Here is a 25,516-nt window from a genome sequence, read left to right on the forward strand (position 1 = left end):
CTGACTTCAGGCTTATTCTCCCACTGCACCACACTGCTCCTTGTGGAGAAACCCTGTCCCTGGCTGGACAGAGACTGCAGGTCCTGCTGCTAAGAGCGGTGGGCAGATTATGCTCAAGGAGCAAAGGTGTGAAAGGTTGAACCGTGTTCGGAGAGAAAAGGCAAAGGCATTAAATATAAAATGGAGATTGTTACTTTTATTGTTAAAAAAAAAATCCAGTTTATTTTTTTAATTTATAAGAGTTCCCCAAAAGGCCAACAAGAAAAGTGACAGGGAGAGACGGGGGCAGCTGGATCTGTGACTGCAAATTAAAGAGCAGAACCCAAGAACATCAGGGTAGCGCAAGCACATCCAAGACTGATGAGAGAATTGAGTTTTCCCAGAGTGACCGGCTAACTTGCTGAGAGGTGCAGCCGTGTGGACAGTAAATTTGACCAGAAGCCAGGGAGCGGTGTTTCTGAAGCCAAAACAAGAAAAATCATTTCTCATCCAGAAACTAAAGTGGCACCAGAGGACATCACCCTGGAATGGTCCAAGGACCAGGACCCAGCACAGGGGCCCCTGGACAAGTGAATTCTTGTTGGAGTTCATTCACAGATTTTATCCTTGGTTCATGGTTTCATAGGAATCCATGAATTCACATGCTTCTAAGGGTCCCTGAGCCCTTCTCATTATGTTGAAAGGTTTTGTGTATATGCATTGTTTTCTGGGAGGAGAGTCATCGGGTTGATAAAGAGCCTATAACAGGAGAAAGGTTTTTTAAATGAGTTTAGATGTTTCTCTTCAGTGCCAGGCTAATTTTCTGGCTGTGTGATGGATTGTGCGAAATGGTCTGGCACGCCTAATTTTTGGAATAAAAATGAATTCTTAGCAAATGATCTCACTGCCTGCAGTGCTGTCTGATTCTGTCCTGACATTTGATAGAACTTGTTAGGGGATTAGGTAAGACAGGATGTTGGTACATTTGAGGTCATTAAACCAAGAAGGGAAGGGGGGGTGGGAAAGAATCTTGCTAAATATATTGTGGAGTTTAACTAAATGCTGAATAGCTAAGGGACGTTCTTTGTGCTCAGTGCCAACACTTTGAAACCCTGCTTAGAGACAGACTGGAGTGGCGGAGACAGCTCCAGCTAGATTGGTGCACTTGTAAATGCCCATCTTTCCAAGAAATACTGTTTAACGTGTCTTTTTATGGAGGAGACATGGAAGGTCAAGTCGTCCTGGGTTACATAACCCTGTTGTAAGTGGATACAATAATACAGACCCTAGGGAAACAACGAAAGCTGTCTTTTCACTCAGTGACCAGGATTCTCACAGTTCCGGTTTCAAGACTAAGAAAATAATGGAGAACAGGTCACAGAGAATATAAAATGTATGAAAGGTTTGGTTAGATTAAATGTAACCCCCACAAAAGCTAATTTTCTACATGTCTTTTTCCTCAATCCTTGTTTTTGTTTTTGTTTTGTTCTGTTTTTGTTTTTTGGCGGGGTGGAAGTGGTGCAGGGGACAGGGGTCTTTCAATCTTATTTTGAATTTACTTTTCAGAAAATACTCACCTAAAAATATATTGGATTAGGTAGTGGTGGTGGTGGCACAACAATGTGAATGTGTTTAATGCCACTAAACCCTGCGCTTAAAGATGGTTAAAATGGTAAGTTTTATGTTTTGCATATTTTAACCACAATTTAAAAATGTATTGGATAACACAGAGGGAAAAACCATTTGCTTTCGAAATGGGAATTCCAACTGCCTTTATACGTTAAATGTCAAGCCCTTTCCTATGTGTGATATGAGTATGTCAATAACAGGCGAAACCTTGTGTGGGATGAAAATGCTTATTTAAGTGCTGTGTGTCTCAGCTCTGCCGCTGGCTAGCTGGGGAGCCTGGGACCTGTGTCCAAAACAGATGATAGACCCTCAATCAATGCTGCTTTTTCCTTGCTTCCTTTCTCTGCTCACATCTCAGTTTCCTCATTAGGAAAATGAGGAGGTTGGACTCATTGATCTCCAAGGCCCCTTTCAGCTCTACTGATCTGTGGTTTATGAAAAAGTTTTTTTTTTTAAGATTTGCAGAACAGTATACAACGCATATGGACAAACACAGTCCCCATGTATACACACAGCAGTTTCTGCCGCTTCTGACTTTCGCTCTCCTCTGTGCCCCATTCTTTCTCTTCCTTAGCCTGCCATGAGTCAACCATGAGCTTGGAAATGGGCATGGGAAGGAGAAAGGATTGAGGTGACCTGAGACAGAGGGTTAGAAGAAGAAAGAGCCGCCAGTGGATGTCAGGCTGGGTTAGGCACTGCAGCAACATGGGAGTCGACCCTGATGGGGCCACTTGGTTGTGGGTACAGCGGGATTCGGCCACAGCCTCATATTCTCCAAAGGGTATGTGACCACAGCAAGATTAAACCACGATTGATTTTTATACAAGGCAGATGGTGGTAGGCACATGGAGACTGTAAATCCAGAGAGAAGCTGAGTTTGTCGTGTGAGAAATAAGCAGCAGGAAGCAGAGCCTGTGAGGGAGAAGTAGTCTTGTGGGGAGATGGCAGGTGAAGGGGAGGGTGAGGGCAGGAGTTTGAGCCCTAATAAATCATAGCTTGGAGTACAAAAAAGACCAAAGGAAAAGAAAGGTAGAAAAGAAACTTTGGGGGGTGGTCTTACATTTCCTCTAGCAAAACCTTTCATACACATTAGACTGTGAGTTTCTTAGCAAATTACCCAACCTGGGGTGGTCTTGGGGACCTTTGATGCCAGGAGAGAATTGAAAATGGGGTCCAGTTACCATGACAGTCGCTGTGGGCCAGGTGAGAAATGATGATGGCACAAGAGACAGAGAGGAGTGGACAGATTTGAGATTCAAATTGAAGATAGACTCAAAGCACTTGCTGATAGCTTAGATGTTAGAAGTGAGGGAGAGAGAGGAAAATCTTGGCTGGAAGAACTGGGTCAATAGTGATGACTGTTCCTAAAATGGTACCTCACATTCCATTCCTCTTAGACACCACATGCCTCACCTGTCCTGACGGTCCTTGGCCAGGCTGGCAGCCCTCGCCTCTGCTGCAGTGAGCAGCTCTGTGCAGACCCCACGAGCCTCACGGGGACAGCCCAGCAGCACTCTGCCGTGAGTGAGATGAGCTTGGCATCCACACCTGTGCAACCTGGAAGTCAATGGGCACCTGCCTGGAAGACGAGGCTGACAGGCATCTGCAGCTTCCCAGAAAGGGGGAGCAGCTGGCAGGTTTCTGGTTGATCGCTGAAGCATAGGGAGAGGCAAAGTTGTCAGATATGGAGAAGGAGACTGAGAGCCCTCAAGAGCCCAGACCAAGTGTTGAACCTGGGAGGAGTCAAAGCACTACTGATGCCCATGCAAGTTCTTAAGAAACTGCCCTTCCCTAAGTTGACAGGCAGCCCCTCTGCACCCCTGTAAACGAACTTCATCGCTATCTGCATGATTTCATGGAGGATCTTTGACATAAGGATGGAAAATATGGTATTTTGGGGGGGGAAATGCCCATCAGAACCTGCTTCAGGTGTTTTCTGCTTGGGCATGACTAGGGATGGTGATGTTCTTCAAAGGCTGGGACCCAGGGTGAGATCCCTGATACAGTATTTTCATTGCCAGGTCCCATGACTTATAATTTGCCTACAGAGAATGATCTGGGTCATATTTTAATAAGGTACCTGATAGTACTTTTTTTTAAAGAAACCACACTAGAAAAAAAAATGTGATTCTAATATATTTTGTGAAATATAACCATTTTAGTATTAACAAGCTAATCAACTCTTTTTATACCAATAATTAAATTGCTGTAGGACCCGAAGCTTTATCACTTTACTTTGATGTTTGACTGGTAGCGTATGTAAAGGAGGTCACGTTTCCTTTGGGGAGAGGGATGTAGATCCCAATTGTAGTGGATGGCAGTGCTGCCCAGGAAAAGGATGGTCTTTAGGGTCAGGCAGACAGGATGGATTGTCGTGTGCCCTTCCCATTACACCCGTGTGATCTGAGGCGAGTCCCACTTTGCTTCTCTGAGCCGTGGTTCTCTCGTCCACCAAAAGGGCTAATGTAAAATTCTTAGTGTAGTTCCTAGCACATGGAACTTCCAGTAAATGGAATTATTATTACTATGTATAAATACAAGCCAGTATTCTTTTCTTTTGAATATAAAGTCTACAGAAATCCCCCAATTATTTCAGGTTGTATATTTATTTTTGACACTTACTTCTTTTTAGATTTTTCTTTTCTGAATTATCAGTGGCAAGTATTTCCAATTACATCATCCTGTCATAGGAGAGGTGAAAAATCTGAACAAACTCCTCACAGTCTTTGGGAACTTAAACACCTTGAATATCAAAGAAGTGAATTTTATAGCTGTGGTTCTCCAACTAGAATAACTTAGTCCTAGCACCTAATATGTGTAAATGGAAACTTTCAGAGATGTTTAATCTTAATTTTCTCCATCCTGTCTGAACCGGCTGAATCTCCTCCCCAGTTCTTTCTCTGTTGCAGCCAAAAAAAAAGGCACATTTCCTTGCCTCACCTTCCCATGCCAGTACAACAAAACACAAAAGCCACAAGACTCTATGATTCAAAGGTCTCTGCTTTATACAAGGGACTATTTAAATTCTGTTTGAAATGTAGATTTTTAAAAAATTCATCTCTGTAGTTTCCAAAAAATTAACGTCAGTTGACACCTTTCGTCTTAAAGCCCTTCTGGCCATAGATTAGTGTGTGACTACAAAACTTAGTGTTTCTGAATATGAATAAGGACTCTAGGGACACTCGCAGTTAGCATGTTTATCGCTAAAGCTGCCACCAGATTTTTAGTAATATTTTTATACAGCATGGGACCAGCAGAACATTTGAGATTGGACCTTTTCTAGCAAATGATAGTCTCTACGTGCAGTTTGGATTTTTGGAACTAGGTTTTGAACTTTTGTTTTTCTGACCACTGTAATATATCTTTCTACTCAATCCAAAGGGTAAAAAGTGATGGAGTGTGTGTGTGTGTGTGTGTGTGTGTGTGTGTGTGTGTGTGTTTGTGTGTGTAGGTAGGTATGTAGGTATGTAGATACGTAGGTAGGTGTGCAAGAGTCATTTATCAGCCCTAAAAATTAATAGTGTATCTTGGGGCAGAGGGACCAGAGTGGCATTTTGAAGCTAGAAAGGGGGATTGGCTCAGTGGTGTCATCCAAGTGGGATGCTGAGCGAAATCAGCTTGTTTTGCTTGCTGAATCTTTCACCTGGAGTGATAATATAAATATAGTGGAGGGAGCTTCAAAACACTATCTGGAGCATGATGTCCCGCCCTTTTAAATGTAGGCAAACCTGGATTCAGGTTCAAACAAAAGCATGAAGGAATTCTGAATATTTTGTTTTCTTTTCTTTGTATCACTCTGAATCCCAGTAAGGTAGGAAGAAGTGATTAGGATAGAAGAGAATTGACAACAGGAGTTCCCGGAAACGAACACAATTTTGGAACTTGGAAAAGCATTAAACCAAACCGCTTTTATATTTCCTAGAAATTATGTTGTTGGTTTAGATTTGTGATGTAGATAAAAATATCTTCACCTGTAGTTTCCTAGGGAAAAGCAAATAGAGCTTTGCTCATCAAATCCCATTAAAGCCACTAAGAAAATCTTAGCTAAGAGTTGACTTATTGAAATAGAGAAAGCAATCAGCCTTACTTATACAGGGAGTACCTTCTAGAAAACCTGATTATTTCACAGCTAATTGGTATAAATGTTCCTGTGCCCACTGCTTGCAGCTGGAGACCCACTTCTACTTTTTATGACTGTTGCCATAATTAAATGCCATTTACGTTTCCTTAGCTAAAGAATGTCGGTCCCACTGACTTTTTCTTTTAAGTAAATTTAAGTCTGTGCGAGAGGAAATCACTTCCAGATAATTTCTCATATCGGAGATATGTTTCTTTACTTGTAAGTGAATGAATAGTAACCATTCAGCTATCTCTTTTTTCAAACTTTCCCCCAACTTCTCTAACAGTAAATATGAAGAAATGAAAAAAGCAGTGCTTTCATGCTTAGTGTAGCATTACCACATCTCCTCACCCACCTTTTCCTAAGAGCAGTTGGGTGAACCACTTCAAGGTTTTGTGAAGTGTTTGGAAATCAATCTAGCTGAGAAGCGCCATGAGGGCAAGAAGTGTCCATGGCTTTCTTCTTTACTGTTGTTTTGAGACACCTACTGGTGCCCAGCACCCAGGAGCAGGTCAGTAAATACTTCTTGAATGAATGACTGGATATTGTCCTATGGGCTTCAGGGATCTGAAATATGTCCACGAAAACTAATCGGTGAGGGAGCCTAGAGAGAGCTGCACTATCCAATAAGCCAGGGGTGTCCAAACTGCAGCCCGGGCCAACTGCGGCCCACAATCCATTTTTATTGGCCCACAGCAAATTCCAAAAATATATTTAGTTTACTTAAATAAACCAGGTGAGGCAATACATACTTCACCTCGAATGAGTGGCCCGGCTCTTTGTGTATTTTACCGCATATAGCCCTTGGTGAAAAACGTTGAAAAAAGTAGAAGATGTATAATATTAGCACAGGGAGAATATCATTAGTAGAGACCTAAAATAGTGGCCCCAATCTTTTTAAAGTGAAATTCCCATGTAACCATAGCCCTTTCACATCTCTCCCACAACACTGTAGGAATTCAGCCAAGAAAGGTGGGTGGTCCACAGAGGGGGCTGTCTCTTTGAAACTGCTGGCCAAACAATAGTGGGGCTGTTAGCCACACTGACATTCTGGCAGTGTACACTTATTTGGCTACACCACTTGTTAGAGTAGTGAAATAGTTGTACCAGTTAATAAAGAGCTGCTGTGTCCGTCTTCTCCAGTGACTCCTTCCTATGCCCCAGAAGCCCTAGCTGTTTACGTAGGATGCCCCCAACTTCCCCTTATTCAAGCAAAATGAGTTAGTTGATGCCTGCCTCATCTCTGAGGGTAGGAGGCTGCTCAGCCATTCTGCTTCTGCACTGCAAGCCTCAGACTGGCGGGTGCTCCCCTTGGCCTCATGGTGGCTTGGTGTCCGGGAGGGACTGCTTCCTACGAGCCTTCCTTAAGGCTGTCCCATCACAACCAGGGCTACGTCCCAGATCACAGAACCACTGTCCTCAAGAAGACCTGAACATCATCTCATCCATCCCTCTCAATTTACTGCAGAAATCAAGTCACAGAGAGTCACTCAGCCAATTTGTGGATAATTCAGAGCTGAAACTAAAATCTCCTAATTCAGTACTTTTTTTTTTTTGCTATATCTTTCTGTTTTCAACAGTTTCCATAGCTGTGAAATGAGGATTAATATATTTACGCCTCACAAAGTTGTTAGTAAAAAGAATAATGATACCCAACATTTCATGTATGTCTTAACAGTTTGCAAAAAGGCTCTTATATGCATTCTCATTTAATCCTCACAAGAACCTGTGAATGGTATTAGGCTGAGAGGCAGTGAATGACCTGCGCGAGATAACAAAAATACCGTGAGTAGCAGAGCTTGGGAAACTATAAACTCTTGTAACTGTAAGATAACATAACCACATGGCATTACTAGTTTTTAGCTTGTGGTATTTTGCACTTGAAGATTTAGTGACATTGAAAGTGGCAACTTTATTCAAGCAATCCTTTTTTTTGTTTTTTTGATAATGTGCCAATCGCACAGACTTGGTTCAGCATTAAAACAGAAGTGGGCTGCTTTAAAGTATATTTTTAAAATGAGAGAATCCAAATTTGTAATTAGCTTTAGAAATGCTAGTTGTGCAGTTTGAGTATCTAAAGAGCTTCTGGTAATCGTTTCTGTTATTACAGGTGGTTTATTTTTTTGTATCCTTCCACCCCCAAGCAATTAGAACATTTGGGGGGAAAAACAAAGTATGTTCTTTGAGGGGTCATTTCCTCTGTTACCACTTTATTTTTCACACCCTATAGTCTTGGTATACTTAAAAAATAAACCGTATATCTGATTGCGTCAAAGACAAATCATTTAGAAGCCATTCTACCCACTTCACAGCTAATCATAGGGGACTACTATTCAAAGATAAAGAGAGGCCATAGAGGAGGATATGGTACACTTCTTGATAGCCTTTTTTTGTTTTGTTTTGTTTATCATTTTGAAAGAAACATCTCTTACTTTTAGATAAGATTGTTGGGAAGATCAATTTAAAGCACTCCCGAAATAAAATTGAAATCTCTCTCTCTACCTCAGCCATTTGTTAGTATATACTATATTCTACTATGCAGAAATTGAGTTTATAGATAAGGGAAAGAGTGAAGTTATTTCATTCTATATAAAAAAGAAATATCTCTTCAATTTTCTTTTATTAGCTTATAAAAATTGTGTCGTTCTCTACACCAATTATCCTGTAAGGTTAAATACATATAAAGAGGAAAGAGAAAAATTACCACAAAAAAACTATAAATGGAAAGAAACTTGGGGTTGTGAGCCCTGATTTAGCATGGTTAATTTATAGTAACATATGGGAAGAATGTGTTTGTTTGTTTTTTAAAGTATGTATTATGTATGTGTTTTTATGTCTTCTCTATGTATACCCTGTTCTGTGCCATATAAAGGACTGTCAACTTTCTAAGTTACTGTACGAGATGACAGCTTCCCTCCTGTCAACATAGGCCCTTCAAAGTATTTGCTATTTATTATCTAGATTTTCTTGAATTTTATTTATGCCATTTTCCCTGCTTTATGTAGATGCCATGGAGGACTCTGACTCTGTGTGTGTGTGTGTACCATGTTTCCCAAAAAATAAAACCTAGCCAGACAACCAGCTCTAAAAAAGCAAAACTTAATATAAGACCCAGTCTTATTTTACTATAATATAAGACGGGGTCTTATATAGGACCGGATATATATGTGTGTGTATATATATATATATATATATATATATATATATATATATATATATGTAAAGTTTATGATTTATAGCCAGACTTGGAGTCACTGAGTCATGGAAGTGTCTTGGAGTCATTCAAAGCACTAAGCTTGAATAGATCTTTAAAATTCCAAACCTCTAATTCCTCCAAACGTATCCGTGTGAAGAGGGACTGATGAATATGCACCTACTTTCAAACTCCACAGCCACCAGTTGTTACACCAGTGCACTGATGTGATAAGATAATGCACGTGAGGCACCCAGCACCAGAGGGACACACTGTAAACATTCCAAAGGGCTAGCCATTATTTTTAGCTCATCTGACTGGATTTTGTCTTCACATCTCTTTCTGCTCTCTGACGGCCATGCTGAGAAACAGCAAAATATCCAAGAAATGGGAAAACAACAAAAGAATGGTAAACACCGGGCCTCAGTAATCCGGAAGCGGAATTTATCCCCCCACATATAATTGTCAGCTGACTGTTTCTCTTCTCATAATGGTCTCTGAGTTAGTTCCGAACCCCTTCATAACTCTTTTTCCAAGTGAAGACACCCATTGACAACTGGCAACTCCTGCACTGCCCAGATCTGGCTCAGTCTGGTCTGATGAGGTTCAATTTGATGGTAAACTACATTAATCTCATCTCTGTCTTGTTATGTGAAAAACAGTCAACTGTTCACTATCTTTTGTGTAAGAAAACCAAAAATAAAGTCTTAAGTATGGTTGTCACGGATTAGAACTTACGTTCAGATGTGTGAGGTGCAAGTGTATTTTTTTCTGTGCCTATGATAAAGTAGGCAATTAAACAAAGTAACCAACACTCATGCTGTGGCAGGAGTTTAAATTATCACAGTTTTTCTAGAAAGTCTTTAAGACCCTTAAAGTTCACAGCATTTGACCCAATAATTCCTTTTCTAGGAATCTACCTCAGAAAATATTCAGAAATTCAGACAATCTGACATTCAGTTATATCCCTCAAAGTGTTATTTGCAGTAATACGCAAACAAACAAAAAAAGAAAAGAATATGTAAATTCCAAATATTAGAAAAATAGTTAAAAAAATAAATAAATAAAACCCTTTTCTGTGGTGTGTAATATTACATAGACATTGAAAAGCGTGTCTTTGAAAAATGTTTACTAACTTGGGAAAGTGCTCACATTCATATAATATTAAATGAAAAAGTAGAAACAAAACTCTGAATATTTTTGTGCATGAAAAGAGAATACTGGTCCATAATCCCTTATCCCCAACTCTGAATCCCAAAGTTTTCAAAAATCAACAGTTTTTTTGTTTGTTTGTTTTGTTTTGTTTTTTGTAACATCGTTGGTAGATAAACCTGACCTGAACTAATGTGAGGCTCTATTTTATCTGACTTAATAAGAATATGCATCGGTTTTGTTGCAGAAATATTTAATGTGGTTATGGAGTGCTGCTCTAGTCTCTGATGGGGTATTATGTGGAAAATGGTAGTTGTACTGTCATACTCTCTAAAATCCAAACAATTCAGAATTCTGAAACGTATCTGGCCCAGAAAATTTCAGTTGAGAGGTTATGGACCCAACCAACAAAATATCATTAGTGATGTATCAGAGTGAAAGTTACAGTTGATCTTTATACTTTTCCATATTTCCCAAATGTTCTACACTAGGCATGCGTTAATTCAGCATCATACAAAAGTATGTATTACTAGTTTAAAATAAACATAATTGAGACATCAGAGAATCACCTCATTTCAGTCAGAATTCTCAAATTTATCATTTACTTCCTTTGTCATCTTGCTACGACCGCTGTTTGTGTCTTTTAAACCAAGGTGGTCCGATTTGTTGGAAGACAACGTGCATGAGATGGAATAGAGAAGGAGAAACTGATTGAATATTGACCTGTCTCCAAGCTGCTTTGGGATTCAGGAGAGCACCCCGTGAGGGAAATTCACCTACAGGAAATACAGAATAGGGTTTCCTCTGGGGTTGAGCCTGAGCATAAATACTATGGACTGTTTTATCATGTTCTGCTTATGTGGACGGGTCAAGAGGCACAGTAAGTGAGTTTTGAGGTCATAAAAGTAGGGGGCAGGAGCAGCAGGACAGTAGGAGGGAGGGGACATGTTAACATGCAAGGTTTACTCTGCTAATGGACAACTCTTCCTCCCCAATCAGGTGGACACTCACTAACCTGTCCCAAGGGTGCCCCGCAAAGCTTTGGGGTCCATGTCTGAATGGATTGCTGTAGACTTCTCATCTCTCCCTTCACCCAGTTCCCTGTATCCTAAGACTCGAAGCCAGCACAGGACCTGGAAAAATTACATGTAAGTTTTGATTGAGGTTTCTTTTCTCAAACTAAACAATGGTAAGAATTTTCTTAGGTGATAATAACAAATAGTCTAAACACACATGAATGACTTTTCTTTTAACAAAGTATCTTGAGAATTATAATCGAGGAAGGTTGCTGGGGTTAGATTTAGCATATTGGTGGTGCCTGTTAGTTCGGTGGTTCTTGAAACTTGAGCTTGCATCAGAATCATATGGAGGGTTTGTCAAAATAAAAGGTTGCTGAGCCTCACGCCCAGAATTTCTAAGTCAGTAGATCTGGGACAGGCTGGGAATTGGCTTTTCCAACAAGTATCCAGCCGACGCTGATAGAGCTGATCCAGGGATCCTACTTTGGGAATCACTGCTTTAGCTCAAGGGTGACTGAAAGGAGCAATGTTAAAAGTAAATAAATTTATTCAATATTCAGTATTAAACAGCACTAAATTAAGATATTTAGTGCTTCACTTAATACATGGATGGATCTCTCAGAAAAAGAAAAGTTTAATGTCCTCTCAGCACCATCACATGTGAAAGTCCAGCCTAGTAGGTAGGTATCATTCTTCTGTCAGCTTTGCTCCCGAGTCACTAGCCCCAGTCATTCACTGCCCTTGGTTTTCAACAGGGATGACTAATGGCGCTGTTATTAGGATCAAGTGACAACTACGCATTTTTTGCAAGTGTGTTCATGGTACTTTTAGATACACTCAAAAGGGGAAAGTCTTTGTTTTCTCGTGGTGGGAAATATATTGCTCCCTTTCAAAGTGAATCATTATATGACCCCTCATATACTTAAGTGTGACTGGATTTTACAGAACACACGTGGGAAGGGAGGCACTTGTAATAAATAGACCCAGTCAGCAAATCCAGGTTTTTGTAGGGTTTGAAGGTCTCAGGACTGACATAATCTGAAGATCAGCACACTGTTGTTTTAGCTTTGGCGCAAGCCACTTACCTCTCTGCTGAGGACAAGAATAATTTATTCCATGTTAATGGAGAAAAACTAGAAGAGTTTGGCTCAAAAATACACACTTGGATATATGTGAGCATTCATGTAAATGTACATATGTGCCTGTGAATATATATGCATTTTGTATATTTCTAAGCTTTCGTTGCAGGAGTTTTAAACAACGTTGTTTCCCCTTTTACTTCATCGAGTCAATGTGAGTGTAAAAATAGTGTGAGTGATACTGTCCAGAAGAGGTTTGAGGGCCTTTTGGGCATTTTGAATCTGTGGATCAGCACTGTGATGGTTAACATTTTACTTCAATGTGGCAAATGTTATCATTCAAAGGAGCACGTAGGACTTACAGTGTTTTTATTATAACTCTCTAGCGTTGAGAATAATCAGTGTTAATAAAGCAATTCGTAAGGAGACATGTAATGAAGGAGCATATCTAGTCCCTAAACATTAGCAGAGCCTGAAATCCCGGAGATAGATTTAAGGGCATGTGTTTAAAATAAAAATAACAAAATCAGAAAAATAAGACCCCCAAAAAAGTGATAGGTGGTGAAAGAGTTCCATAAAGAATTGATGCAGAGCTGTCTGCTGGGGGCTTCCCAGAGGGTAACAGGGCTGGTGTTAGGGCTGACAGAATTGTGAGTGGTGTAATTATCTCGTGTCACTCCACCCTCACAAACTAAAATATCTCTGTCAAGCACTAATTAGTTATTCTGCACAACATTTTTGGAAGGAAGGTCTTCAGTTTATTAAACACCTTCACCATGAAGTGAAAGAAGTGGGCTGGATCAAATGCTTCTTAATCTTCCTCCTGCTTTGGCATATGTGAATATCCACATTTATACATCAGGTGTTTCCGTAGGATGACCTTTTATTTCAATCAGTTTCCAAACCACAGGCTCGAGAGGGAAGAAGGCTCCTGTGATGCCTCAGGTAATCTGGGCTTTAAGCTCCTGCCGACCTGGCTCAGTCTGCCTGCGTCACTCCCTGTTCCTTCAGGCGAAGCACTCAGGTTACCTAGTGCTTAGAGCAACTCTATACAATACCTTACATGTGTGGGGATGAGGGGCATATGGGAACCATCTGTGTTTTCCCCTCATTGTTGCTGTGAACCTAAAACTGCACTGAAACAAAGTTTATTAATAAATGGGAAAAAACTGAATACCAAGTAATATAATAATTCCTCAAAAAATTAAACATAGAAATGCCACATGACCCAGCAATTCCACTTCTGGGTATATACCTAGAAGCAGGTAGAAGCAGGGACTGGAACAGATATTTGTGCACCCATGTTCATAGCAGCATTATTCACAATAGTCAAAAGGTGGAACAACCCACATGTCTATCAACAAATGAATGGATACAGAAAATGTGGTATGTACAGACGATGGAATATTATGTAGCCTTAAAAAGATGAAATCCTGACATACTACAACATGGATGAACCTTGAAGATACTAAGTGAAATGAGCCAGACACAAAAGGACGAATCCTGTATGGTCCCACATCTTTGAGGTACCTAGCATAGTCACATTTATCGTCAGAAAGTAGAACGATGGTTGCCAGGAGCTGGGATGAGAGAGGAATGGGACGTTAGTGTGTAATGGGTACAGAGTTCACTTTGGGAAGATGAAAAAGTTCTGGAGATGGACGGTGGTGATGGTTGCACAACAGTGTGTATGTACTTAATGCCGCTGAAATGTACACTTAAAAACTGCTAAAATGGTGAATGTTATGTTGTGTATACTTTACCACAATAAAAAAAAAACTGCATGCAAGAGCTCACTTTCCTTCCAGGAATACTGTGCAGAATAACCAACTAGTGCTTGACAGGGACATTACGTTTTGTGAGGGTGGAGTAAGAATGGATGGCCACGTCCGTCCCTCAGACCTCCCCCAGCCTGGAAACTTTCCCTGGCATGCTTTTGAGCAAGGGTGAGGGATCTGCAGAATGTTCTGATTCAGTCTTAAGAATGGGTTTCCTATCGGGATAAGGACACATTTGTCAGAAACTACCCGGGAAATTTGCCATAAACAACTGTAATCTTGACCAAAATGCCCCGTACACCTATAGGAAAGCTGTTTCACAGTGATGGAGGGAAGGTACACCCACCTGTGCTCCAGCTTCTCAGAAGTGTGTGCTCATAAATGTGTGCATACCCGGTGCACCAGCATGCTCGGGGTTATGGAGCTGTGTGCATAGGCACGCAACAGATCCATGGAGATGGAGACTGAAACAGCAACCAGACGGAAGCCTAGTAAAAAATGAAAACCTGGAAAGAAAATTAATAGCAAGTAGTTCTCCTGCAACAGGGCCTCAAATTATTATAATACCTGTTTTACATACTCCCAGGGAAATGTAAGTTATGGCCTCATCACCAAATCTCTGTAGTAGTGGTTATTACCGTACCCATAAATCACAGAACAATGTAGTGAGTGACCTGCAGTCCTGTGAGAAATAGGCAGTATTGAACCCAGTAAGGTAGTCCATTCGAGCCCTACATTTTGGGGATTTTGCTTTTTTCACTCTATGTTTCTAGAGAGCTGGCCTTGGAGAACAATCAGTGAATTCTCATGGGACCTAGTAGCCATATTTTCTTCAGGTATTTTTTTTTACTACTTTCAGGCCCTGCCCCCGGGTCTGACTGGGTTGTAATTCCTGCAGAGCAGTGCATAAAGGTCTACTGCTTCAAAAAGTTCAGAAACCTCTGTCCTACATTATCCCACTTTCTCCTTAAGACATAAAGATGATTGATATGCATGTTTGCATGCTATATACATGTACACACATTATGTATGTATGTATGTATGTACCATGTGTCCCCAAAATAAGACCTAGCTGGACCATCAGCTCTAATGCATCTTTTGGAGCAAAAATTAATATAAGACCCAGTCTTATATTATATTACATTATATTATATTATATAAGACCCGGTCTTATATAAAATTATATTATAGTAAAATGAGACCCGGTATATTATATTATATTATATATGGTATTATATTATATTACATTACATTATATCAGAGCATATTATATTATATAAGAACCCATATTACATAATATAATAATAAGACTGGGTCTTATATTAATTTTTGCTCCAAAAGATGCATTAGAACTGATTGTCCGGCTAGGTCTTATTTTTGGGGAAACACAGCATGTATGTATGTATATATGTATGGATTTGGCTTAAGGAAAAGGTATAACCAAAAAAATAGGCAAAATAAAATCATCAAAATTAAGACACACAAATATATATATAGATATATATAAATCAGTCACTTCATTCCCACCCCAGACTTTCCATACCTGCTTAGAAATAAACTCTCCATGCTCTTTATTTAAGTGAGGGAGAATAGAGCAGAGCAACAAAGATTAGGAGTCAGTTACCATAGGGAGCTGCTAAGATATTAAAACATTGAAACTAAAGGTTTTTATAGAAAATAAAATCCAGGTCAGCAAGTCTAAGAGCAAAGTAAGTGCTTGTTCCTTCTCGGCATCCACATGAAGCCATTGGCATCTTAGGCTTGAGTTGAAACAACATGGATATAGAATCTAATCAAAATTAATGCAGCCCCCTGAGTTTGGAGACTGTAATTTTTGGATGGACACACTGACCACAGGTTTCTCCTGGAGAGGAACAGCAAACCAACAGCCACCCAGATAGAAGGACATCAAGTGGAGAATACCAAGAAAGACAGCCCCTTGGGAGCTGTCCTTAAGGCCTACATATTTCCTGGGAATCACATGTACCTGGTTCCAGACACTGCATTCATGTTTAGTGATAGCTTAGCAACCTGGAACCCAACTAACCAGAACGCTGAATTGATGACCCTTCCTTCTGACCCACCCCCACCCTGACCCCCACCCCCTCCCACACACCCCACCCTACTGCATACATCCTACTTCCCTTTTTCAGAGATAACGCTTCAGAAAACAAGATAGCTTTGGCTTAGTAAATGTGGAGAATAACTGTACCCAGGAGGATATTTGTAGCTGATGACACTGACCTGCTGAATCATTTAGAATAGTTAAATGTTTTATAATTAGGAAAAGACATCACTTTGGAAAGATTTTCAACAAAAAGCATTTTCCAGCTGTCTGTCAATTAAATAGAACATTGAAACAAACGAAAAATATTCTTGTACTCAAATAAGTCCAGTTCACTGAGGTATTATTGCACTTATTTTCATGCCTTAATAATAATCAAAATGTTGACTTAGGATAGTCAAAATATACCATTCATTTTTATTCTGTACAAGTTTTGGCTATTACCACCTTTCCAGTGCCAGAGTTTAAATTTGTTTATGTTTATTCTGTTTAGTGTGTTTGGAAACACTCTAAAAGCGGTGATATTTGTGACATTAAGAGTGATATATGAAATAATTTTCATAAACATACATATTTAGCTCCTATAGTCACTGGGGAACCATTGGCATAGTTTTGAAGCTAATTCTATTGGGTTGTGTGTTTTTTTGTTTTTGTTTTAGAATTTATGATATGATTATTTGAAACATTCAGTTTCACAATTATGTTCTGCTCAAGGCATCATCATAATTAATTTTTTTTATCTGCATGTACACTAATTGTACAGAAAGGGATGATGTATGGTATGATAATATGCATGAATATATAAAGCAAAAATTTCAAATGGTAATCCTTGTGGAGTCTCCAGACAAACTCAGCTACGCATGTTATAAAGCTGGTTACCAGGTGTATCAGTTGTAGCACAAATAGTTTATCAACTTTAACAATTTCCAGTCTTGTTGTCTTTTAGACGTTATATGTGTGCTCCTTTTTGGATGTACTTGTCACTAGCACCGTAACACCTGTCTCTGAGCTGGTGCTTATTCCATGGGATGGCACCACTGGCTTCCAAGGACCCCCCTGTTAAGTTGCTCCTGTGAGGACCCAGGTTCCTGGAGCTTGGGTGCCGCGGGAGCATGCACGGACCCTGGGTCACGAGAAAGATGGTTTCTGCTCTTCTGCTCCCAAACAGTATTTGCAAAGCTCTGCAGTGTAACAGGATTGTAGAGTCCTCATAATGCTTACCTAGGAGATATAATCTATTGTTTCAAGCAGATTTTTGCTGTATTTCATGCCTGATTTGTCACCAGGGCAGATTATTATTCTGAGTCCTATAGTGTTCCTAATTACTAGAAAGAACAGAATCAGAGAATAAGAAATTATTTCCTTTTATCAAAACAGAAGTACCTTTATTTTCCTGATTGTAAAAGCAATACATGTTTGCTGTACATAATTTATAAAATAATACAATAGAGTAGAATAAAGAAGAAAATAAATTACCTATAATCCAGCTACCCAGGTACAACCTACCTGTTGACTCATTCTTTTGTGTATTTTTCCAGACTTTTTTTGATTGATCAAAATTCCAATGTACAAGCAGTATGTTAAGTGCTCACCTAATGCCGTCAATAGGTTCTGTGACTTTAAGCAAAACTACATATAATGAAATCAGTTTTACCACAGGCTAATTGATACAAACAAGAGTTAAGTTCCTGCAGCATCTCATCAATGTTATAAAGAAAAGACGTTGAATAAAATGACCTGTTTTCCTTGGGACTAATCACATCCCACAAGTTAGTGGAGTTTAGAAATCATATCTTTAGCTGTCATTTTCTAGGACAATCTCCTAGTTGCTTATTTTTCTCCCTTCAGATTACATCAATCAAATCTCGTAAGAACAGATACCTGTGTGGACTCACCAGTATCTTTATCACCTAGAAATTGCTGTTAACTGGTTCCTACATTATGTCAATTTAAAAAAAAAATGATTATTGAGCAGCCCTGTAAGATTCCCGTGAACCTCTGGAATCATAAAAAAAAAAGATTCACTTATGTACAAGATGGTCTTAGTGTTAGGTCAACTGATGGCGTTCTAGTTATTTAAAAATTCATAATCAATATACTATAAGACAATTTGGCAGAAATGCAAAAGGTTGATTAGCGAGATTCCCTCATTCCCCATCTATAATTCAAACAATAATGACTCCAATAAAATTCTAATTTTATACTTGATGGTGACAACATGAGATTTAATTATGCCCACTTCATGTGCTGTGACCAGAGAGTTTTCCTCCACCTTTGCATGCTTTATCCCCTTCCAAAGAAGCTTCTCTGTAAATTCCTGGTGTTCCTCGGGTTGTGCTGATATGTCTGTACTTCCCTTTGGAGAGTGCTAGGAATTTGGATCAGGGCGAATCCTAACACTTAGCCAAAGTTAGGAAGGGCTTTGAGCACTGGAAGAAAACCCAGGTGAACATTAAGGGAATTGTCAAAGGATTCACTTGAGAAATGTTGTAAGAATGTCCTCCACAAACCTTTTGCCAGTGAAATAGGAAGCATGTAGTAAGCAGCTGCTGGAAGAAATTTTGTTTCCAAAAATTATCTGTATTTGGCTTTGGGTATGATTAGGTCTCATCATCTTCTATACGAGACTTAGGTTCTTTGACAGCAGGCTCTTCTAGGTTTTTCTCTGCATCCCTTCACTTCCTTTGTGTCCTTGTGTATCATAGGGACTCAGCTTGTATTGACTTGAATTAATTAATATTTCTGTGTCTCTTGAGTGACAGATGAATGAATATACTCAAGTCAGATAACTACAGTTTGCCTTTTCTACAGCAGTCGAAGAAGGGTGCTTTGATAACTATCCACAGTTGTGTTGAATGCCCAGGTTGGGCACAGGTGTGGGGAAGTGGTGTACAGTACTTTGATCTTCCCTTGGAGAAGGATATGCTAATGCAGATAATGAAAATTTGGTTCTTTGTCTTCAGTTTCGATTTGATTGCCTTGGTTCACTGAGTCACGGCGTCCGTTCTTCGGGGATCGGCATGTCACCTAAGACTGAGACTGTCTCTTGGACTATTTATGACATTGTATCTGAATTTCCCATTACATTAACAGCCAGCATTTGTCATGAAATGTCAAGAACACGCTAAAAGTTAGTTGGTTTGGAGTTGACATTGAAATTAACTTTCTCTAACCTAAACCAGTGAAAACTGAAATGCTCCTCACCACATAAAAGTTTTGCTTTCGCTGTGTTCAGACCCCTCCCACCTTGTCACAGCACAGTCATTTGGAGTTTAGTTTGGGGGCGGTGTGGTTGTACCTCAGTGGTGTATGACCCACTTTTTCGTAACACTTAATTACCCGTGTTTTTACAACACTAGTCAGAAGTTCTGACGCCAGTGGACTATAATCCGAAAAAGATTTTCTGATCCATCTCCTCCGTGTGGCTCTAGTACTCTGCGTTATTGGAAGAAGGTGTCAGCTCTGCAGGGCGTGTGTTAACTACCAGAGGATGACAGAACGTTTCCTCTAGTTTCTGGATAATGAGCAAACACACAGGTAAAGATGCCTTTCTCGGAGTTGACTCCTTTTGTGTCTTAATTATTTTGTTGAGCTGACTTTTAAATATTAATCACTACCTGTATGTGTTTGCTGTTGTGTTTTGCAGAGGGCTCAGAGGAAGAGGCATTTTAATTGATACCCTGGGACCTTAATAATGTACCTTTACATTAAAAGTCTAAAGAGATAGTGCTCAAAAATAGACTCATCCCTATCCTCTCTAGGCCCCTGGAAAACATCTTCATCTTTTTTTTTTTCTTATTTGTTCTGAAGGTACTTTTGTGTGGCTCTCAGCTGCTTCACTTAGCAGCGATAGCCCTGTGTGAGTTAATGCTGGGTGAGCTGCAGTCTGTGGGTGTGCCTGTCGCGAGAGCAGACAGGGAGAAATGCTCAGAAGGGAAGGGAGTGCTGGCCTTGGTGGGCAAGCAGTACTGTGCCTCGGTGAGCATTCCAGCACAGCAAGCTCAAAGCAGATTTAGGACGGTAATACTGACCCAACACTGGCAACGTCAGCCCTGACAGCCTGCTGTTTTAGAAATGTTTATGTTCCTGATAGCACTTTTGTTCGTTTGAAGAACTTTCCAAACACTGTCATTGTTTCAAAATAAAAGGTTGTGAGTTATCGTCTTCCTGAATGTCCAGAAACGTATTGGGGTACGTCTTTGCTGAAAGTTGGTTGACATGTGGCTTGCAGCAAGGCGTCAGTGCCGCGTGGGTCACGCTTGCCTGTGCGCTGAATGACATGCCAACTGTGGAGTCTTTGAAAATGCCCAAAGATAAGTCAACGTTGTTTTCCCTGAAAGTCCTGATACAGAAAAAGAATGAAAGTACAAACACTAACTGGAAAAAATGTCACACATTTTAGCCACTTTGCATCCCTTGTTAGGATGAACCTGGGTTGGGTTTTTTTTTTACATTTGTGAAGTTGTACGGTAGGTGGAGCAGTGTGGGTGGCCCAGAAAAAGTAGCGGTTAGAATAAGATTTTCCATTTATTGCCCTTTGTGCCTGGCTAAAAATAAGATTCATACAAATCAGAATATGTAGTGCAAGCACAATCACTCTGTTAATTCTGATGACTGGCTTGCCCACATCTTTGCATCTGTCTGGTAAGTGGTGCGCTGGGAAATAAGTGTGTCTCTGTTGAAGTAGCAAAAGGCAGCCAGGTTTTTGCGCAGTGTGTCTACATGTGATAGTTTATCAGCATTTTCCCCTTCTGAAGGAAGAAAGACCCAACTCAGACCTACACAAATTGTGTCGATGGAAAGCTGGAAAAATGTGATAGACTCCTTGAATCTTTTTTTACAAAGTAATTGTGTTGTTTGAAATGCTGTTTTATAACATCTGTCTTCTTGGCTCATTGTTAGAAAGTTTTCTTGTACTCAGAACAGCAAGGGAAAGGTTTCTTAGTGGTGTTGCCAAGAGATTGGACAACTCTTTTGTTTGTGTCGGGATGGGGTGGTGGAGAAGGGGGGACACGGAGCGCGCGCCTGCCCTGGGATGTCCTCTGAACACAAATGTTGGAGGGACAGTTAACCAAGTAAATACCCTTCTTCATCTGACTGCTGAGTCTGCTGCAACCACAACTCAGTGGTAACGTGTCAGTTTGTGGCTAGCAGAAACACCAGACAGAGATGGTGTCAGCATTAACAGGAAAATTTGTACCTTCGCGATCCCGGTGATGATGCTGTCCGCAGTCCACTGGCTGAATGGCTCCAGCATTTCCAAAGAATGAGAATGTCTGCAAGTGTTCTTTCTGAGCCTTTCAGTTTGATCTAATTTGTGAAATAAGATGAGTCAAGAGGGCAGTCATGCCAGAACCCTCGTGGAAATGGAAAACTGCAAATCAAATCCCTTTTGTCCCTTTTGGTGTCTCCAACTACGGCAGACAGTGAGGCATGGTGGTTAAAGTGAGACAAGAGCTTTGGGAGAAAGAAGACTCAGATAAAGTCTTAGCTTAGCTACCTGTTGACCCCTATCTGTTTATTTAACCTCTCCAAGGCCTGAATGTCTCTTGGAAAACGGGAACCGGAATAGTACCTGCCTCACAGGATTGTTGTGAGGATTACATAAGATAGATAGATATATATGGAGCACAAAGCCAGCATGCAATAGAATGATGATGGTGGTATTCTTATTCCTGCTGTTGCATCAGAAGAACGTGTTGGAGAATTTCAGGGCATTTGGGCGGTTCCCCTATATGCTTGGAGTATAGATTTTGGAATGAAATGGACACAGGATCAGCCTCTTGTTTGTTGTTCCTCAATCAGAAGGCTACAGGTCATTCACAGAGCAGTTGGGTGCTGTATGGAGGGTTGTTTTTTTTAATGTTGCCATTAACTTAATACAACGTAAGCTTCTCTTTTAAGATTAGTACTCTGTTGAACGTACTCAGTTATTTTTACCGTCTCACTGTCTTTGATTTAAACATGGATATTTCCATTCTAACATCTGTACCTGTTAATTGTGATACCTGCTGATGTACATTATGAAGGGGAGCACACTAATGTGGTAATCAAGTAAGGTTTTAAATATTTCAGGTGGGAATGAGTGAAACTTCAGGAGCAATTAGCTTCCATGGTGGTATAATTCCCTACAGGAATTATTGCATCTGTTATAATTCTGGTTACTGATCAACCCAATAGATGAGCAAATGCTGACCAGCAGCAAACAATTATTGTTTCTTTTACTTTTTATTATGTCTCGCAAATTATTTTGTTTAATGTCATATATACCTGCCCTTCTAGAAATCTTTTTCTGCCCACCCAAATTTTCCATTAAAAAGTAAATATGTTGTATGTGTCATAATAAGGTCATAGTTGCTGGGATCACTTACCTTTTTGGTTAACTTTTAGAATTAGATGCTAAGAGTTCACATCAGACTCTTCCTTCAACCTCCTCCATGACCTTCCTGCGATGCAGTTTCTTCGTTTATTAAATTAAAAAAGAAATTATGGCTGCACCATGATTTTGCCTCCCCTGGGATCTGACAAGAAGTGATACATGACACCAATGAGCCAAGGAATTAAAACAGTGATGGCTTGGTTTTATCAATGGAGATATGTTGCTGGGATTTGTTGTTGTTGCTTTGTGTTTTTTTAATTTCTCTCCAAATTTTCCTTTTTTTAGTCTATCCTGACGTCCCAATCACAGATACAACTTCTGACTCGTAACTGGTACAATGACATCATCATCAGGGTTTTCTGAGTATTTAATATTAGGACCCATCAGTCTGGGTGGAGACGCTTCGCAAGTCAGCTCTGCTAGTAAGATCAGTCTTTTATTAGAAGGGTATCCAGATTCTTTCAGTGTGTCCAGACAGTGCTGCTTTTTTCTTTTACTTTTTTTTTTTCCTGTTGACTGAAATGGAAGAATGCTTTTCAGGCAGAGCAAATCGTTCTAGGTGACTAACAAAGTTCCAAGTGTTGCAGATCCAACTTCCAGCCCCTCCATGAACACATACATCCCCCCTTATCTTTGCCTGCTTTCTTGCCCTTTGCCACAGACTGAAGTTTCTGTAAAAAAAAAAAAAAAAAAAAAAAAAAAACAAGCAAAAGAAGGTGATAAATTCGGCTCTGGCTGTGATCCCCTCCCATACCTTTCCGAGGAATGACAAGAGATTCTGAGATTCATCCCACTGAACATACCGTGTGCGTTTTCCTACATCAGAACCAGTTTTAGCCTGTCCTTCATGTGCAGTTGGAGAGTACCGCTGGGCCAGCCTCATTATGCTGGTTGAATAATGTAAAGCATTTGCAATGGAGATTGACTCTAATGATATAAGTACGTGTCCGCATGGCTGGCTGAATGCGCTCAGTCATGGAATGCTTTAGAGTTTATGGCTAATGGATGAATCCGCGGGAAAATTGGAATTTTCAATAAGATTGACATTTGGAGGGAGAAATATAAATCTAATGAGAACGTTTCAGCCAAGTTTTGTAATTAGGGCTGATTGGGGTAAATCTGTCCATGCACACACAGCAGGGCACAGCGGAAGGTGAGATTACACTCTGCTGTGAGTGAAGGATGAAGGTTGGTGTGTATCAGTGTCAGGCCAGGACACTGTGGAGTATAAATGTTACTGTCACCAAGGGCTGCGTGGGGTACCGAGGGAATTTCACTCCAGTAAATTACATTACTTAAGACAGACCTGAAGGCATTGTGTCGGAATAAGAGGAGGGACGAGAAGGCTGTCAGCACCAAGTGGAAGATATTACAGTACAGCTGGCTGCAGGGATGGAAGTCCCTGGTTTCTATTATACTTGGCTATTTGGTATTCTCCTTTGTTAATTAGTTTTCAGAGGTCACAGACGTGTACATGTGACAGCTCATCATGTCTACTTAGGGTGTAGGTTACAATTGACCAAAGGGAGTAAATGTAAGTTGACTTATATAAACTGGTTAGCATTGGATTCTCTTTCTTATTATTTGTAGCTGGGTGATATTAGATGTTCAGTAGGAGCTTGCTCTTCTTTTTTCTGAGAATCCAACATACATTATTCGGTTGTAACATCATCCTCTCTGTAACGCTTTTTTTTTTTTCTTTCAACCGCTGCCTTAATAAGAATATATGTTTCTTTAATCCTCCCCTAGCACTTGTTCCTCTCCTAGCACTTGTCACCTTCCATCCCTGAGAGAAACAGATTGCACCAGTGCATAATATTTTATTTTGTGAAAGAACTCAAAGTTAAGAATAGTTGATTCCTAGAGTGCAACTTTTGGAGGAAAGCTATTTGTTTTCACTTCTATTTTCTTGTATCCTCCCTGCAGTGAAGTAAGGCCACCTTTTTTGATTGGTTTCTCATTCCATCTCTGGGAAGTATTAGGAGAAGAAAATCAGAGTATTGATTGTACTGCTGCCTCCCAGGCCATTGAAGACGTACTAGCCACCTTTATCCGTTTTGACTTCCAAAGCCAGTTTTTGAAAAAGCCAATACCAAGTGCTTTGGAATTAGTCACGGTCACTTCTTAACTCTATCCATTCGGGAGAGAAAGTATGTTCTCTCCCGAATGGATAGGGATTTGAAACGACATCCATTCTGACTTTCTTAAATATGTTACACTTTGTCCTTACTGAAATAAACCTGATAAGCATCTCTGATAATCTGTTAACAGGGAGAACACATGGCATTCTGCAGGATGTCTCTATAGGGGACCCTAATGGCAGGTTTTGAGTGACCTTTCTGAAACAGAGGGCACAAATAGATAGCAGTGACAATAATATGTTTGATTTGACTTCTACTTTTTGAAGAATAATGCTCTATTCATATCAGGATATCATAATTTATTATTTTATAGCCATAACTACAGTCTTATTTTATTCACCCAAGCATAAAACTTAGTAGAACCAAGATGCTTGAAAAACTAGTTTTGAGGGCTGAATAGGAGAAACCTTGGTTAACAATAACATGGTTGATATTTCTGTTTTATGTAAAGTACCATCACCTTTAAAATGTTGTTGATTCTAAAATAATAACTAAGTGTAAAGTGCATGTCGTAAAATGTCTTAGTGCCATGTGCCTTCCATAGCATACAAAGACTATGCTTATAGAATTTGCTTTATTTAGTAGAATTATACATAACATCTGGGTCTCTTAGTTGTGTGGGAAATGAGAGTCTCTCCCTAAATAAACTAAATAGAATTTTCCCCTTTTTAATTGTATTCATTTTGATGGTAGTATGTGCCTTATACCTTATATTTTCTTTATATCCATTAAATTGGGGAATCGCATGTGTCTTGTTTGCCACAGTAGTACACATGCGACATATTTCTTTGTCCCGTCTTTTTGATGCCTGGTGCTGACAAACTACAGCTTTGAGTTTTTCTGAATTGAATCCTGATGGAAGGAATTTAACAGCCTCTAAAGATGCTCCTCCATTCCGGTTCCTTTGTTCCTTCCTACCTATCCATGTCTGACCATATTCCCTTCTTTTTCTTACATTAAAATTGGAAAGGGAGAACAGAGG

At 39.9% G+C, this 25,516-nt stretch overlaps 1 protein-coding gene across 1 annotated transcript in view; it reads left to right on the forward strand.

The window, feature by feature from the left end:
* BACH2 (BTB domain and CNC homolog 2) overlaps positions 1-25,516 on the forward strand; it is a 327,340-nt gene that overhangs the window by 173,060 nt on the left and 128,764 nt on the right. Inside the window, exon 3 of the mRNA XM_081038640.1 lies at positions 11,073-11,221. The gene's annotated coding sequence lies outside the window, so the exon portion shown is untranslated. The remainder of the gene's footprint in view (positions 1-11,072; positions 11,222-25,516) is intronic.

The sequence above is a fragment of the Rhinolophus hipposideros genome (assembly GCF_964194185.1).
Source record: "Rhinolophus hipposideros genome assembly, chromosome: 3".
Taxonomy (NCBI): domain Eukaryota; kingdom Metazoa; phylum Chordata; class Mammalia; order Chiroptera; family Rhinolophidae; genus Rhinolophus; species Rhinolophus hipposideros.